We start from the raw sequence: 6,101 nt of genomic DNA, 5'->3' as shown, positions 1-6,101 counted from the left end.
ATGCATGGAGTCTATGTAACTTATTACCCAGCCAGATCCCTTGCAGTGACACCAACAGATTCCATGTAATGATGTATGTCTTTCCCCAAAGATACACATGTGCTCAGCACTTCTGAATATAAAGGTACCTCACTGACATTTCAAACCCATTCCTCCTCTCTGGAATCTGTGCCCCAGTACCAAGAAAAGCCAAATCCACTGCTGGAAACATACCTTGTAAAAGGTGAAGCATGGGTTTAATCCCTCAGCTTCAGTCATAGTTGGTTGTTTCCCACAAGCCACAGAGCAGGTTGAGGGCACTGCAGTCACCACCCACTCCTGGGCCGAGCAGGTACACAGACTCTGCTCCCCATAAGGAGCATCCCCCATGCCAGAATTCAGGCAAAATTTTTGTCATCCTTGTGGAGAGCAAGACATCAGCCCATCAATAACTGTGGGGCTTCAGCGTGAACCCTTGGTCTCCACCAGTATTCTTTTCACAACGTGAAAAGAGGTAAGTGATGAGGTAGAAGGCAGGGATATCTCACCACTGTTTCATGCTGAAATAAATGCTGACCTTTAAAAATGGGACTTTATGTAATATGGAAGCCTGCAGAAGATAAACGAAGCAGTTAGAGGCTGTGATTGAGACTGTTCTACATGCCCTGCCCTCTGGCACTCAACCTTCCCTCCCAGGTGCCAGTGCTGGAGCTGTGGTGTGCAGGTCAGTGAAGGGAACTGAGCTAGCTGAAATTGTGCCTCAGAAGTCCACAGGCTTCTCTAGAGGATGCCTAAACAACACATGCTTTGTGTTTGGCTCGTGCTGTCAAACAGTACCTTTTAGAGGTAGCATTCATTGCACTTCAGTTCTTCAGCATTGTGACAAATTCAACCTTTTGCTTGATGGATTGCAGTAGTGAAAAGGGGACAGTAGCCTAAGCATGTGAATCATGAGTAGGATGAAGGTCTTTTACAGCAAAGAGAGGCAAACTGGATGAACCTCTATTGATTTAGCTTTATTTATTATTTTGCAATATACCAAGGTACAGGACATGTTCTAAACACCTAATACAGAAAACATTTATTTAAAACTTCAGAAGTGTTTTGAAGCAAGGAGTGATTTAAAAAACCTCCACATCTGTTTCTTGCACCAACCAAAGTTTTATTTAAGAAAGTTGTAAGTATTCTTTTCAAAAAATTTATCAAAGCTCTTTTCCTGACAAACTGAGACAAAATCACATAGATATGAACAATAGTGTTCTCATTTGCATTTAGATAAAGATTATAAACACAGATTAAGTAGTAGCAATTCTGAGAATACTTAAACGGCTTCTAGTTGTAAATGCTATGCTCCACTTAGCTTAAATAGCTACTTTCTGTACATCACTAGATTTGCATTAGACACCCTGTACTTCTACATTCAAACCACGGCCAGCCTTGAAAACATCAGGAGGGTGTGGATTTTGAATTGGATCATTATTTCCAGAATATTGGGCCAAACTATAATCTGGTGGAAATAGGCTGGAGTATTTTGAAACAATTGTACAAAAGATGCAACTTGAAAATAAATTTGAAATAAAAAGTTAAATACAGCCCATGTAACTAGAATGAGTGGATACAGCCCCTGCTCTTCCTAGGCACAGCTCCAGATCCTTTGGAAATTCAAACCCAGTGTTTCCACTGGCAGCCTCTGAGCCTGACACACCTCAGTGGCAGAGAGGCCTGCCCACATATCTGCCCTTGCTGATTCAGGGTAAACTCATCCACATTTACAGCCAACAAATCTGTCTGGCAATGGCACTAGAAATGTGTTCTCCTGCAATAGTTTAAATAATAATTATGTTATAGAAATAATTTAAAGGTAAATTTATATTGGCCATTCAGCCAAGGCTGATTTATATGAATAGTTCTTCCTTCATCATATTCTGTAAGTTGTTTCAAATTCAAGAATAAAATATGTGGCATTGAAGTAAGGAAAGTTAGAGAAGAAATTTGGTCTGGTCAAATTTGGCACAATTTTTATAAACAAAAAATCATGGATAAAAAACAAATTTAAAAGTAATCAGAAGCCTATTATGTGGACTAGAGAAGAGAAACCAGGAAATGCTTTTCTCCAGAAAGCCTTCCCAAACACTATTTGAACTTCTCTACCCTTTTATGCTTACATCTGACTTGAGGGAGAGGATAAGCCTGTTAGTTCAAACCAAAAACTACAGCAGAATCCTAAATAACAATTTTAAAATGGTTTCATCTTTTTGGAACTGCTGAGACAAGTCGCAGAGAGGGTAAAGAAAGAAGCTGATGAGTGAACTTTGCTTTCCGATTCTTTCTGGATATTTCCATTGCCTGGAATCAAGAAGGGGAAAGTCCCATTTGCTCTCATAATTCAGCACAGCTCACAGGGAGGGGTCTGACTCTCTCCTGTCCCATCTGTCAGTCAGTGTCTGCAGAAAAAACACTCATAGGCACCAGATACAAACATTCCTCTTGTTTCACTTTGCTCTGCTGGCTCTGATACTCTGCTGCATCCAGCTGGGACTGACCATAGGCTGAGCTGGATGCTGATCCTGTAAATGTGGGACAGTGAGGCACTTGCAGAAAAGGTTCAGCAGCATCAATAGCCAGCACAAGCTTTTGATCCCATGTGCCTATCAAGTTTCCCTGGCTGCAGCAGTGCTCAGCGATCACACAAGTCCCAGCTGCCTTTAGGCACAGGCAGGTAATTCAGCTGTCATTGCCAGCAAAGAGGCAGGGGGAGGCACCACTTCTGTGTGAATCCATTTAAGGACATCCCCAGTCCCAGTGACAGCTGGGCCACCCTGTTGCATATCTCACCCAGTGACTGTCTATGTACCACCCCTGAAACAGAGGGAGAAGGTCAGCATAGAGGACTGTCTTTACATTGGACATAGAGCAGAATAAAGAGAGGGAAGCACAGGGTAACCATATTCTCTTCATCTCACCTTCTCTGCATGTTAATGACACATTTTCTAGCCCAGGCAGTGTATTCTCATCATTTTGTTTTCATCCTTTTTGTGGCAAAATTTGATTTTGCCTCCATTGCTGTACAGGGCATTACCTTTCGAGGAGTCTGAGGTCTGTTACTGATGAGCTACCACTGTATGGTACCACCCAGCTCTTACTAGAGTTCAAAGACAGAGCTTATTACATCTTCCTTCCCTAGTCAGACATAATATTAAGAATTAAAAAATTAACATAATACTAAATGAATGTAATACAGAATTTCAAACCCATCATCCTGTAACCTGTAACAGTTTATGAAATTCAGTGGGTGCCCAGAGGCACATGGGATGTTCTGTCTTGCCTCTACTGCTCTTATTTCTGAAATAGTTGTGGACATAAAAGGTCTGGGGTCTCTGCCTCTTGGGTTTTGTCACCTATAGTGATGGAATTCCATCTCATATATTGTCCCGTTGTCTGTCCGTCCTCCAGGAATGAGAAGATACTGCTTCTTCTTTCACTGTTTATATACACCTGGGCCCAAAATCTCTTCTATTGAGAAGAGCTATTTAAAGGCTTCTGTGTTGCAGATTCCCTTCACTGGCTCATACATACCTTTTGGACATGGCTGTTCCTGAGAACTTTTTGAAGTTACTCCAGGATATTTAAAACCTATCAAAATGGCTGGTACTTTAAATCCTCAAAGGCATTTTTTCTAGATTGCTTCATGCTATTCCCACAATCACTATCTTCTTCATTTCTTATGACTTTCACATCCAGTGGAAGAGAAGCAGCAAATTAGTTATATATCAAGTTTAAATGCTGCTTTGATTGCAGCTTTGCTCATTGTCCAATACAAGTCAGCAGCCTGAAGGTGAATGTCCAGATACATGATTCTCTTTCACAGATTACATAATGAGTGATTTGGACCTCATAAGCCTGTTGGACAAAGATTGAAGAGAAGCAACAGCTCAGTTTATATTTATTGGATAATATATTCAAATATACTGAAATATTTATATTTCTCTCATGGGGAAATAATAGAAAACTTATTATGTACTGCAGAAAATAATAAACTCATAAGCATTTTACTTTTTGTGCATAATTAAGCTAGCCACTGTTTCTGTTCCTGTGGTGTGCAACATAAATCATTGATAAGCAATTAAAATATAAAACAAGCTTTTGAAAACATTAAGCTAACATAAAATTATTCACTTGTCACATTAAATGAACATTTATCCAATTCCTACGGCTTAGCTGTGTGACCTCCAGCTATCTACTACATTTTGATACCTCTGAGAAATAATTTTATCCTTATAAACTTCTAAATACCTTAAGACTTAAAATGAAACTTTATATGTCCCTTATGCAAATGATCTCATAAAAAATTCCACTTGCATTCAGACTGCTCACACAAACCACAGGAAACCAATGTTCTCTTTTGACTTGCTGCATTGTTGGGGTATCTCTTTTTTAAGTCTTTTGGTGGGGTAATAATCTGCTTTTTGCAATCTTTTGGCTAGTATCAACCACCTCAGTGAGGAGGCTTAACTGTCTTGCGTGTGATTTCATCCTTTCCATCAAACCAATAATTTGAACACTTTTGGTTTAATTGACTTGATGCCAAACTGGACCAGCCTGGAAGGTGCAAAAAGCAGCAGTGGCTCACTGCATCCCAGAGGACTCACAGAGGCTGTGTGGTTGTTTTTTTTTGGCTCTACCTGTACTGCTAGAGGTAAAGAAAGCAGTAGACTGCCACCTAAATCTATTCAGGTATAGTCTAAAACTTAATGCTATTCTGCTTGTAGTGTCTGTGGATGCACTCAAGAACCTTCACAGTGGATTATGCTGATTTCTGCTTGAACACAGCTACCAAAGCCTCTAAAATGCATTGATGTCTTTCCAAAACCCATCTGGAATAACAATTTTGTAGGACATTTTCATCTCTTTAAAAGCTTGAATCTAAAGGCTCTGAGGCACTAAACAAATCAAAACACTGGATAATAGAAATGTCTCAGCCCATTTTACATGTGAGGAAGCAAATGCAATGATAACTTGATGCAGGTCCCACATAAACAGGAAAACAATGCCAGTGAGACCCATGTGGCACAAACCCATACACCATCCTTGCCTCATTATAGATTCAAGTCCTGCCCCAAAAAGATAAAATAAAAATATTTATTAAATCAACATAACCCCAGTCTGACTGCTGTTCAAAAAGAGTGAACAGCAATTGCATCATCTATGCCAGAAGCTGGAAGACTCTGCTCCTGCCTGAAAATGCCACAGGGCAGACTGAGGCAGTCTAACTCAATGCACCTTCACCACCTCTGTAGCCAGCACAGAGCAGTGCGAGATGTTCAGGCCGTGAAGAGGGAGCAAACTGGGAAGTAAAATATGGATTTTTTAAATGAGAAAAAATAGAACAGGCTTTAGATAGAAGAAGAGGAAAACATATCCAAAGAAAAAAAGGAACTGAGAAAGAAGAAAGGGAAATTATACAAGTGGGAGGGAAAATATCCAGACTCACTCTGCAGGTATTCAATTACACTTGTACAAAATGGGAGTCAATTTCTCAGAATGCCTTTGCAGTCAAGGGAAGGAAAATCTCCACTGTAAGAGGAACTCAGACTCAGTCCCCCATAGAGGGAAATTAAACTGAAATGGGTAAAAGGATAGGAACAGGAGTAAGAGAGTGCTGGAAATGTGTTGTGATTACAAAGTGTTCATGAACTGGCTTGGACTGCAAGCAGAATCACAAAAGAGACCTTGGACTGCAGAAGATAAAAATATCCTGTCCAAGAAGTTGTAGGTTAAGCAGGAAAGCCTGACAAGCAGAAGCCATATACCCTAAACACAACTGAATTATCTTTTTGTTCATACATACACTCACATTTGATTAAGTTATGATATTGTCAAGCCTTTGGCATACTGCCTGCTGTATAAACATTACTGGCACAGATATTCCATAATTCCATTACAGACTTACTAATTCAAATGGAGGAGCAGGCAGGCATGAAACCAGCTGGAAATTTCATCTGAAACCCACCTCTGGTTCAGACAGAGAAATGCAATGTTCCTGGGTGGCAGCAATGTCTTCACTCAAAGGAGTTACATAAGGTCTCTGCCCATCTCTTTAGTGTATCAGCAGACAAACATCA

The sequence above is a fragment of the Lonchura striata genome, chromosome 2 (assembly GCF_046129695.1).
Source record: "Lonchura striata isolate bLonStr1 chromosome 2, bLonStr1.mat, whole genome shotgun sequence".
In the NCBI taxonomy this organism is placed as follows: Eukaryota; Metazoa; Chordata; class Aves; order Passeriformes; family Estrildidae; genus Lonchura; species Lonchura striata.
The sequence above is the reverse complement of the archived record's forward strand: the minus strand, read 5'-3'. Positions refer to the sequence as shown.